Below are 13,386 nucleotides of genomic sequence, written 5' to 3'. Positions count from 1 at the left end.
GACCCATCATACACTTGCAACCCCAATCATGTTTCTGAATTTGATTTTTTAACAGAATAGTGCTATACTAAAGTGAGCACTATCTATACTAAAGCGGTTGCTAGATAACCATGAATTCAAGTAGTCCCAAAACAAACCAGCGCACATTCAAACATTCTGATGCTTCTGTTTCTGATTAAATTATTGTCCTTAACTAGTTGCCCACTTTGACATGAATCACTTATAGCAGAACAAATCAAGAGTTCAAATAACTTCATCTAGTACTAATTGTTATGGTAAAGCAAACTAACAACCTAACAGCTCAAATTTGTAAACTAACAGCATGTCAACATGAGCATAGCAGTTCAATAGCTCTTAATTACAATCCGTGTGTATCCACTATTCATATAATAAAAAACACATAATTAATATTGACTAGATATAATTAACTAACAATTCATCCAATTGTAAACAACAGGCAGCCTACAAATGAACACAAATCTGTGAATATTTCCATTTTTCTAACTTCAAGGAGCTACATCTAGGGGATTCGAAAAGTGTACCTGGAATTGGAACAGAAATAAAGTAGAAGAGAGATCAGCAACAACAGTAATACGAGCAGCAATACAACAACAGCTCAACAACAGTAGTTGAGAGTTCCAAACAGCTACCGACACAGCCCAGAAAGTTTGTAAAAGACCAAACAGCAGAAACCAATATCACCACAAACAAACTCAACCAAGCGTATATTAAACCCGAAACTGAACCAGTACACCACTGAACCACTTAAGCAGTCAAAGGGAATCGGATTCACTGTCCAGGATTCGAGTTACTCCTACAGATGCAATGAAACCAGATCTTTCTTTTTTTGTTTTTTCTTTTTAAACTCTCCAGCACTCTCTTAAGATTTTCAGAAAAAAAAAATCTATCTCCCTAATGACTCTCCTAATCTCTATATTTAAACCCAAAAACCTTTTGCCCTTTCCAGCCCCTTTCTTTTTCTTTTCCAGTTGTAAAAGAAAACCTTTTATTATTACCCCCTGCTCCTTTTACTTTCCAGCTTTAAATATTCTTCTACTATGTGAACACTTTTAACTTTTCGTTATTATTTACTATTTCTGATTTCCAATTTAGTAAAAAGCATTCAACAGATTATTACTCTCATAACCCATTAGAGCCCTACTTATTACTTAGTGGCCCCCCTATTAATAAACTAAAGCATTAGTTTAAAGGTACATCAGGACCCTACTGGACATACTACCCAGTTAAACTCATTTTCAAACCTTTGAACTCCCAAATTACCCCCTGAAAACTCCTGTGATTTACCCTAAAATCTCCTACTGTAAACCCTTTAATCTATATTACATCTTTCAACTATAATCAATTCAATTCGAATTCAAATAACCGTTCGAACTAGAATTTAAATCAGATCAAATGGCATCAAAATAAGAACAATGATTAAGGCAAACTCCTATTGAACTGTCAAGGTTACGGATACATAGAAATGAACTAACACAATCCTAAATTGAATCCATACAGGAACAAATGAATCATTGTAACTACACTGAATTCATATGCGACAAAAATGATAGACAACACAGATGAAACAGCTTGAACCAAATAATAGCACCAAACCATTACAAGAGTAATCATGGCTTTATACCAGGCCTTATTGATACTGACTTTTACAACCAAACTAATGGATAAACATACTCAATCGATTCAGCATATGCCAACCAACCATATGAGAAAAACTGGACCAGAAAAAGGTTCGAAAGAAAAGAGAAATAAATTAAAAGACGATGAAATACCATGAAGCTTAAGCATATAAATAACAACAAAAATAGAAAAGAAAAAGAAGAAAAATACCTCAAAATTACAAGCTAATTCCAAACAATTCCCACTTTAGACTTCGACTCGAACTTTTGAGGTCCAAACGGACCTTAATCGAGTGTTCTCGACTGAAAACACTCGACTAAAGTCGATTAAGAACCTAAAATTTCCCCTTTACTCGGACAGGTTCCAGTTTTTGGCTCTCTAGAGTTCTTCAATTGATTTGAAACTCGACCAGTTCTAGCAAGATTCGAGCCAAACCAAGGGCATTTTAGGCACGAGGGAGGTTAGGTGGATAGCTGGTGTGAGTTTAGGGTTCATTAGATGAACTAGGGTTTTGGGTCCTGAGCTTCGATCGAAGATTCGAAAAAGCCGGGGATGATTCGAGGACAACGGAGTGGGGATTCAGGTTGAGGGTGGTTAGGAGGCTCAGGGGTGTTAATTTGAGGGTCATCGGAAAAGGTGAGGTTTTAGGTGGATTCTGTGATTGAAGATTCGAGAAGCTGTGGCGTGATTCGAGGTTAATAGAGTATGGAATCATGTTGAGGGAGGTTAGGAGGTTCAGGGGTGTTATTTGGGTAGCCGGTGGCGTCGTTGCCGCCGGGTTTTAGGCGAAGGCGTGGGGTGCCGACTCTAGGGTTTCGATAGGTCGTTTGGTTTGTGGTTTGGGAGACGAAGAAGAGGGGTCAGGAAATGGGGGGTAAGGGGCTTAGGAGTTTGGTATATTGAGATGGTGAGATAAATGTGGTCCGTTGGATCAATGAAGACTGACGGCCTGAATCAATTCCCTTAGTGGGAACGGCGTCGTTTGGTTTAGTACTGAGGCGGGTTTAGGAACAGGTAAGGGAAATGTTTTTGGACCGTTGATTAATTTAAATCAACGGCCCTGATCAGGGCTTCCCCAAAACAATGCCGTTTAGGGTGTCTTTGAGATGGACTGGACCGGGGTCGTTTAGGCCTGTTTGAACAGGCAAAACGGGGTGGGTCTAGGCCCAATCCGATTTTTTTTTCTTTTTCTTGTTTTATTTGTTTCTTTTTCTTCTTAAACTAATTTTCCAAATTAAAAACCAAAATCCTACATTGATTTATGAATCAAATTAACTTAAAAAAATGCTAATTAATTATCACACATAATTGACTAACAAATGGGAAAACAAAATCGCACAATCGGACATCAAATGCTAAAAATGCACAGTACATCATTTTTGTGATTTTTCATTAATTAAAATAGAATAAACATTGACAGACAAAAATGTGAATAATTATCCAAAAATGCCACGCAAATCCTCAAAACTGCACACGAAGGTAAAATTATTTTATCTTGAATTTTTGGGAATAATTTTCTTAGGGCAAAAATCACGTGCTCACAAGTATAACTTGTAAACCACGCTAAGTAACTATGTATGCTATGTAAATCTCGTAAGAATGTGTTTAAATTTATAAATGGCTATTTCACTTGGTTAATGGGAAATGGAAACGTGGGGTAACACGTGGAATAGGAAAGGCACCCAGGTCCGCTTGGCTGGGGCTGCCTGGTCGAGCGCCGGTCGTGCCCCTCGATTTTGGGGCGTGACAGTTACTCACTGAGTTGGAGTACTCACTTTACTCCCTGCACCCTGTGTACAGATTCAGGCGTAGCTGGTACCGCTCATGAGTGTTGATTCCTCCAGTTCCAGGTGGTTTTTTCGGAGACTACGAGGTAGTTGTTGACGTCCGCAGCCCCGTGTATCTACTTCTTTATCATTTTTGTTTCCTTTCAAACACTTGTAATAGTTTATGACTTTAGCAGACTAGTATTATGGTTTAGAGATGCTCGTGACTTCTGACACCCCAGTTAGGGCTGTGTCGGGTTGGACTTTCCGCATTGTTATCGATATTTACGCCATTTAGTATTGTTTAAATCATGTTTAGACTATTTTTCATGTTTGTTAACTGCTTTAAAAGTTGAGTTGGGTTGAACTGGCTGGCCTTGTCTTCACGAGAGGCGCCATCACAACCGGGTTCGGGGTTAGGGTCGTGATAAGTTGGTATCATAGCCTAGGTTACATAGGTCTGACGAGTCATGAGCAGGTTTAGTAGAGTCTCGTGGATTGGTATGGAGATGTCTGTATTTATTCTCGAGAGGCTGCAGAACCTTTAGGAAAATTTCACATTCTTGAAATTCTTGTCGTGCGAACTTGTTGATCCGAGTACTAAACTTCTGTTATTCCATTCTCTCACAGATGGTGAGGACTCGAGCTATCGGACGAGGTGGACGACCACTAGTTCCACCAGCTGAGACCAGCAGAGGTCGAGGACACGGGCATGGTCGTGGCAGAGGCAGAGCAGCGAGGGCAACACCTGTTGATCCACCAGCTGCCCCAGCCCAGGATCAGGCTCCAACTATGGATGCTCCAGCAGCACCAGTTCAGGCACCAGTTGTGCCTATAGTGATTCCGGGTCTTCATGAGTCCGTGGCACAAATCTTATCAGTTTGCACTGGCCTGGCTCAGGTGTTTTCATCCACTACAGCCTCAACTACTTCATAGGCCGGGGGAGGCAATCAGACTCCTGCCGCTCACACACCTGAGCAGGTAGTGCAGGGACTTCAGACGCCGGGGGCGCATCCAGCCCAACCGGTCGCAGCTGCTCAAGACTATGTGGTTCATGTCATGCCAAAGGATGAGCAGCATAGATTGGAGAGGTTTGGTATATTACAGCCTCCGACCTTCAGTGGCGCAGAGGGCGAGAATGCCCAGAGCATTTTGGATAAGTGTCAAAGGATGCTTCGTACTGCCGGTATTCTAGAGACCAGCGGGGTCGCTTTTACCACCTATCAGTTTTCAGGAGTTGCTTTTACTTGGTGGGAGGATTTTGAGAGGCGTAGGCCTATTGGTGCAGCGCCCCTTACTTGGCAGCAGTTCTCTGTTCTCTTCCTGGAGAAGTACGTGTCGCAGTCCCATAGAGAGGAGCTGCGTCGACAGTTTGAGTGGTTACGACAAGGGGATATGACTGTGTGATAGTATGAGTTGAGGTTTTCTGAGTTGGCTCGTCATGCCACCTGGATGGTTCCGACAGATCAAGAGAGGATCAGGAGATTTGTTGATGGCCTTAATTATCATCTCCATATTCTTATGACCAGAGAAGGTCTGGACACCCGAGTGGATCTATTACTATTGAGCATGGTGGATTTTGATGTCATTTTGGGCATGGATTGGTTATCTCGGTGTCGTGCTATTCTGGACTGTCATGCTAAGATAGTCACATTGGCTATGCCGGGTGTGCCACGGATCGAGTGGCGAGGTGTGACTGATTACGTTCCTAGTAGAGTGATCTCTTTCTTGAAAGCCCAGCGTATGGTTGGGAAGGGTTGTCTTTCATACCTAGCGTTTGTGAGGGATGTCAGAGCTGAGACTCCTAGTATTGATTCTGTTCTAGTTGTGAGGGATTTTTCCAATGTGTTTCTTGTAGACCTGCCGAGCATGCCACCGGACAGGGATATTGATTTTGGTATTGACCTAGTGCCGGGCACTCAGCCCATTTCTATTTCGATGTATCGTATGGCACCAGCGGAGTTGAAGAAACTGAAGGAGCAACTTCAGGAGCTCCTAGATAAGGGTTCATTCGGCCTAGTGTGTCACCTTGGGGTGCGCCAGTTCTATTTATAAAGAAGAAGGATGGCACAATGAGAATGTGCATTGATTATAGGCAATTGAACAAGGTAACAATTAAGAACAAGTATCATTTGCCTCGCATTGATGATTTATTTGACCAGCTTCAGGGAGCGAGGGTATTCTCCAAGATTGATCTCCGTTCAGGTTATCACCAGTTGAAGATAAAGTACTCGGATATTCTTAAGACAGCTTTCAGGACCCGATATGGTCATTATGAGTTCTTGGTAATGTCTTTTGGGCTGACCAATGCCCCAGCAATGTTCATGCATTTGATGAACAGCGTGTTCCGTCCGTATCTCGATTCATTCGTCATAGTCTTCATTGATGATATTCTGGTGTATTCGCGTAGTTAGGAGAAGCACGCGGAGCATTTGAGAGTTGTATTCCAGAGATTGAGGGAGGAGAAGCTTTATGCAAAATTCTCGAAGTGTGAGTTTTGGCTCAGTTCAGTGGCTTTCTTGGGGCACATGGTGTCCAGCGAGGGTATTCAGGTTGATTCGAAGAAGATAGAGGTGGTTCAAAGTTGGCCCAGACCATCCTCAGCCACAAAGATTTGTAGTTTTCTTGGTTTAGCAGGCTATTATCGCCTGTTTGTTTAGGAATTCTTGTCTATCACATCGCCTTTGACCAAGTTAACTCAGAAGGGTTCTACATTTGTATGGTCGGACGAGTGTGAGGAGAGCTTTCAGAAGCTCAAGACAACTTTGACCACAGCTCCAGTGTTGGTTTTGCCATTAACTTCAGGTTCATATACCGTGTATTATGATGCTTCAAGAGTTGGGATTGGTTGTGTGTTGATGCGGGAGGGTAGAGTTATAGCTTATGCTTCTCGTCAGTTGAAGCCCCATGAGAAGAACTACCCCGTTCATGATTTGGAGTTGGCTGACATAGTTCATGCATTGAAGATTTGGAGGCATTACATGTATGGCGTATCTTGTGAGGTGTTCACTGATCATCGCAGTCTTCAGCATTTGTTCAAGCAAAAGGATCTTAATTTGAGGCAGCGAAGATGGTTGGAGTTTCTTAAGGATTATGATATCACTATATTGTACCATCCGGGAAAAGCCAATGTGGTGGTTGATGCTTTGAGCCGAAAGGCAGTGAGTATGGGGAGTTTGGCATATATTCCAGTTGGGGAGAGAGCTCTTGCAGTTGATGTTCAAGCCTTGGCCAATCAGTTTATGAGATTAGACATTTCGGAGCCTAGTCGGGTATTGACGTGTGTGGTTTTTCGGTCTTCATTATATGATCGCATCAGAGAGCGCCAGTACGATGATCCGCATTTTCTTGTCCTTAAGGACAGAGTTCAGCATGATTATGCTAGAGATGTGACCATCGGTGATAATGGGGTGTTGAGGATACAGGGCCGGATTTGCGTGCCCAATGTAGATGGGCTTCGGGAGTTGATTCTGGAGGAGGCCCATAGCTTGCGGTATTCCATTCATCCGGGTGCCACGAAGATGTATCAGGATTTGAGGCAACACTATTGGTGGAGAATAATAAAGAAAGATATTATGGGATTTGTAGCTCGGTGTCTCAATTGTCAGCAGGTGAAATATGAGCATCAGAGACCGGGCTTGCTAAAACAGATGGATATTCCTGAGTGGAAGTGGGAGAGAATCACTATGGACTTTGTTGTTGGACTTCCATGGACTTTGAAGAAGTTTGATGCTATTTGGGTGATTGCGGATCGGCTGACCAAGTTTGCGCACTTCATTCCTGTGTGTACTACCTATTCTTCAGAGCGGTTGGCAGGGATTTATATCCGGTAGATTGTTCGTTTGCATGGTGTTCCAGTTTCCATTATTTCAGATAGAGGTACTCAATTTAGTTCACAGTTTTGGAGAGCCGTGTAGAGAGAGTTGGGTACTCAGGTGGAGTTGAGCACAGCTTTCATCCTCAGATGGACAGACAGTCCGAGCGCACTATTCAGATATTGGAGGACATGTTGCGTGCTTGTGTCATTGATTTCGGAGGATCATGGGATGAGTTTCTACCACTTACAGAGTTTACGTATAACAATAGCTCCCAGTCGAGTATTCAGATGGCTCCATATGAGGCTTTATATGGGAGGCGGTGTAGATCTCCAGTTGGTTGGTTCAAGCCCGGTGAGGTCAAGCTATTAGGGACTGATTTGGTATAGGATGCTTTGGAGAAGGTGAAGGTAATTTAGGAGAGGCTTCATACAGCACAGTCCAGGCAAAAGAGTTATGCTGATAGGAAGGTTCGATATGTGTCCTACATGGTTGGCGAGAAAGTTCTATTAAAGGTTTCACCCATGAAGGGTGTTATGAGATTTGGGAAGAAAGGGAAATTGAGTCCTCGGTACATTGGACCTTTTGAGGTGCTTTGGAGGATTGAGGAGGTGGCTTATGAGCTTGCTTCGAAAGTTGAGGTCAAAGGATATAGCTTTAGTGAAAGTGCAGTGGAGAGGTCGGCCCGTGGAGGAGGCTACCTGGGAGACCGAGCGGGAGATGCAGAGCAGATATCCTCACCTATTCGAGGCTTCAGGTATGTTTCTTGACTCATTCGAGGAAGAACGTTTGCTTAAGTTGGGGAGGATGTGACGGCCCGGCCAATCATCTCATGAGTTACCACTCTGTTTCCCTCATTTTAGCTTCTTTACGCTTTGTTATCCGTGTTTAATGTGATCGGGTTGATTAGTTCGAGTTCGGAGAGGAATTGGTAAGAAATGAGACACTTAGTCTCTTTTAAGAAGGCATAAGTTGGAAAAGTCAACAGGATGTTGACTTATGTGTTAGAGGGCTCGGATGTGAGTTCTGATGGTTCGGTTAGCTTTAGGAGGTGATTTGTGACTTAGGAGTGCGATCGGAATGGGTTTTGGAGTTGTAGAGAAGATTTAGGCTTGAATTGGCGAAATTGATATTTTGGCAATTTCCGGTTAATAGGCAAGATTTTGATATAGGGGTCAGAAAGGAATTCCGAAAGTTGAACAACTTCGTTGTGTCATTTGGGATGTATGTGCAAAATTTCAGGTCATTCGAATGAGATTTGATAGACTTTTTGATCAAAAGCATAAATTAAGAGTTCTTGGAGTTCTTAGGCTTGAATCCTATGTTAAATTGGTGATTGATGTTATTTTTGAGCATTCCGAATTTTGAAAAAGTTTGAACGATGTCACAGGATATGTTGGTACAATTGATTTGAAGTTCCGGGAGTTCCGAGTAGGTTCTGGGATGTTTTAGGACGAAAATCATAGTTGTAGCAGGTCCAAAAGGGTTGCAAACCTCGGAACCCACCCGCGCGGTCCGCACAAAAAGAAGTGCGGCCGTAGTATGTGTTGTGCGGACCGCACAAAATGAAGTGCGACCGCGATAGGTGCTATGCGAACCGCATAAAATGCAGTGCGGCTGCGGTGGGGAACATTTCACTGGTCCTACTTCATAAGCTCATATCTTTTGATCTACAAGGAATTTTGAGATGATTCAAAAATGAAAGTTGTATCCCTTCATGTCTAGTTTCCAAAACGATAAAGATATCGCAATTTGGACATCTGTAGCGAAAGTTAGGCAAAAATACTATAGCCTATCACTGCAGAGGAAAGCCTGTGCGGCCACAGTCATGTTTGTGCGGACCGCGGTCGATTTTGTGCGGTCCGCGGAGGTGGAAATCTGTGCGGTACTCTATAAATACGAGGTTTTGGGTTTTATTTGATATTTTGACCTAGAGAGCTCGGATTTTGGCGATTTTTCGAAGGTTTTCAAGAAATTCATCGGGGTAAGTGATTCTAACTCAGATTTGGCTAGAGTACATGAATCTATCAATGAATTCATCATTTAATTCGTGATTTGGGATGGAATTTGAGAAGAAAATTGTGAAATCTTTCAAAAATGTAAAATGATGATTTGAAGGACCAAATGGTATCGGAATTGGATAATTTTTGTATGGTTAGACTCGTGAGAGTATAAGGATTTTAGTTTTGTGAATTTTGTCAAATTTCGAGATGTGGGCCCGGGGGTCGGGTATGACTAATTTCTGGAATTTTGTGGTAATTCGATTGTTTTCACTTGGGCTTTGTTCCCTTAGCATTTTGTGACGTATTCGTTCTGATTTTGGATAGATTCGACGCGCGCGGAGGCCAATTCGAGGGGCAAAGGCGTCGCGAGCTAGAGAATTGGTCGGTTCGAGGTGAGTAATGATTGTAAATGATGCTCTGGGGGTTTGAAACCCCGAATTGCACATCGTAGTGCTATATTGATGTGAGACACACGTTTGATGACGAGCGTATGGTCGTATACTATTGGGGATTGTGACTTGGTCCATCCCGGTTGATGATTTTACCGCGTATTTGACTAAAACTTATTTGCTATCATCATTATTTGAGCTGAACGCCATATTTGGGCTTCGTGCCAACTATTTGGACCCTTCGGGGATTTTTATTACCATTTCCTCACTATTTTGAATTATTACTTGAACTCAGTCCTGTTATTTTCCTCTGTTTTACTACTCAGCCATTTTTACTCAGTTTTGAGACTTAAATAATATTTTAAATGATGTTTTGAGCTGAGAAATACTGTTTTACTATTGTCCGAGGGGCTTGTGAGTATTTTTGACTGAGTAAGGCCGAGGGCTTAGTTGTGAGGAAACACTGATACTGATTGAGGCTGAGGGCCTGAGATATGTACGCCACGAGGTGGCTTGTTGATATTGTTTATGAGGCCGACAGCCTGATATACATATATACGCCACTAGGTGGCTTGATAGATATGAGGTCGAGGGCCTAGATTTGATGCCATGAGATGGCTTGATATTGATCTTGGGCCGTAAGGGGCCCCTCTCGGAGTCTGCACACCCCCAGTGAGCGGGGGGTACCCATTGTGATGTGAGATTGAGCCCGAGGGGCTGATATTGTTCTGAGATTGAGCCCGAGGGGCTGGTACTGTTCTGAGATGTTGTTCAAGGGGCGGATTTGTTGATACTGTGCCCGAGGGGCGAACTTCTATTTGTTTACTTACCTGTCAATTACTTGTTTTACTTGTTGAAAAGAGATTTACTTAACTCTTCACTGTTTTACTATTTTTAAGTGATTTTTTTACTGCTTCAGTATAGAATGCCTTGTGTTTTACGTGTTTTCTTACTTTCAGTCGTTATTTACATTTGTTACTCACTGAGTTGGAGTAGTCACTTTACTCCATGCACCCTGTGTGCAGATTCAGGCGTAGCTGGTACCGCTCCTGAGTGCTGATTCCTCCAATTCCAGGCTGTTTTTTCGGAGACTACGAGGTAGCTATTGACGTCCGTAGCCCTGTGTCTCTACTTCTCTATCATTTCTGTTTCCTTTCAGACACTTGTAATAGTTTATGACTTTAGCAGACTAGTATTATGGTTTAGAGATGCTTGTGACTTGTGACACCCCGGTTAGGGTTGTGTCGAGTTGGACTTTCCGCATTGTTATCGATATTTCTGCTATTTAGTATTGTTTAAATCATGTTTAGACTATTTTTCATCTTGATGAACTGCTTTAAAAGTTGAGTTGGGTTGAACTGGCTGGCCTTGTCTTCACGAGAGGCGCCATCACGATGGGTTTGGGGCTGGGGTCGTGATATTTTGTTAGAAGGAATCTAATTCCAGTTTCTGAACAAAGCAAGAGATGGATATTTGTTTTATTTTTCGAATAACTCTTGAGTTATTGAGCTTGATAAATATTTTATCTCTTGTGGTACATGAAAGCATGACCTTGTTATTGTATATAATGTCTCTGCTGAACAGAACAATATTAGTCTACCTCATAAGAGAATATGTTCTTCGAAATTGGTTAAAACTTATCTGTGCACTTTTATTTAAGTCATATTAATCTGGATAGGATTTCAGTTGGTCAATGATAAGGTTCATTAAAAGTAGAGGCACTAGCAACTTATCGATCCTGTTTAGAAGAAAATATGACTAAAAGACATTTCTGCTCCAAAGAAAAGAGAGCTGGTGATAAGTTAGAACTAATCCATTTTTGATTGGTTTTGAGTATTTTTATGACATTCATAAATGATTACTCAAAATATGAATATATATTTGATGCATCTAAGTCTGAATGCTTTAAATAATTCAAGGATTTTAAGACTTGATATGGAAAAGCACCATGAGAATCTATTAAATCACTACAATCTGATTGTAGGTAGCTAGCACTTCTCTACAAAGTTCATTAGTTACTTATCAAAATAGAAGATTATATCTCGATTGTATATACCAGATACTCTATAATAGAGTGGTGTAGTAGAGAGAATTAATATAACTCTTATGGAGATGAATGGTGAGTTGTTCTGATGTATTTTTTTCGTTATGGATATGCTTTAGAAACTATAATTATATTCTAATTTTAGTTCTTTCTAAGTCAGTATCTTGGACCCCATTGAACTATAAACTTAACGTAAGTTTGGTCTGCGGAAAGTTCGGATATGGAATTGTCCAATATATATACTGAAAGGGAAAACGGATATGATAAAATCAAGGATGAATGTTTGCACGTTTATTGGATATCCAAGGGAACGAAAGCAGGTTTATTTTATTTTTCTAAAGAAAAAAAGGTAATTGTTAGCACAAATACCAGTTCTCTATAATAGGATTATTTAATAAACTATGTTCCTAAAAGTAAACTAGTTTTACAGGAACTAAGTAAAGAAATAATAAATGAATCATCTAAAAATTCAAACGCTCAAGAACATACAACTCTGTATGTCGGAATTGACGTTCCATCGCATTTACGTAGTGGGAGAAACGTTAATAGACAAAAAGAAATTTACTACCTCCAAGTAGTGGGAGTGATATTGAGCAAAGAACACTATAGGAAAAAGTCACTAATATTTCAATATCGTAAGGTAATGAAGATAATATTAGTAGTACTTCGTCATAGTGGGAGAATAGTAAGGAAAATCATAATTTGGTATGTACTCTTGGGTATAACAAGATCCCTGAAGAGCTTAATACCAAACTAGTTAGTTACAACAAAGCACTACTAGACAAAGATTGCATTTGAAAATAGTTTGGCAAGTTCCTTTTAGCAAAAGTTTATTGGCACAGACTTTTAATAGTCGTGTAAAAGGATAGATGTGAAAGTTCTTGATGCATGGTTATGAGTCTAAGTGGGAGATTGTAAGGGCGTATACTATTAACCAAGTATTTAGTTATAGTATATTCTAATAATTGTCATGGTTAAAAGTCTAAGTAGGAGATTGTTGGGATGTATACTAGTAACCATAAATTTTGGTTTGGATATAGTATTTATTATGGAACAATTGTTTATTCAATTTTGATAAAGTTTTAAATAGATCATATATTTGTTTGTGTCCTTTACTTATATAGTAGATGATTTAGTGTATAGAGTTTATCTTATACACGGAAGATTAAATCATCGATTCTTATAAGTATAAAGATCATGTTCACAATCTAATGATGGAATTGGACAAACCATCAGGAATGATTGTAGCACAAGATTAAATATATTTTATCTTGATTATGGGAATGGTTTAATTCCGACTTCTTGTACTAGTACATTTTGTATGTATTGAACGGACCAATTAGAGATAAGTATTTTATACTGACTTGATAAAATAAATTCTCTAGCCATTAAATGTACTTATACTCTTAATCTTGATATAAGTATTATCAGGTGTGCATATTATTATTGTTTTGATTTATTAAAAGGCAAGATTCTTTCGTGGGTCAATATGCCTGGTAAATTGGACAATAATGATATACGTTGGCAAAGTAATAGTTAGTTGATGGAATCCATGTCTCGGTCTAGATATTGATGATACACCTTAATAAAAGCTTATAAATTTTCATATGTAAACCCTATAGGTGGATTTTGTATCCGTCACATGAAATAAGTTAAGCGAAAGTCTAAAGGAAATAATCAATGAATTAAATTGTCAGTAATTTAATTTAGTCGATTAGTATCTGAGTCTTA

The sequence above is a fragment of the Nicotiana sylvestris genome, chromosome 2, assembly GCF_000393655.2.
Source record: "Nicotiana sylvestris chromosome 2, ASM39365v2, whole genome shotgun sequence".
Lineage (NCBI taxonomy): Eukaryota > Viridiplantae > Streptophyta > Magnoliopsida > Solanales > Solanaceae > Nicotiana > Nicotiana sylvestris.
This window is presented reverse-complemented; position numbering follows the sequence as displayed.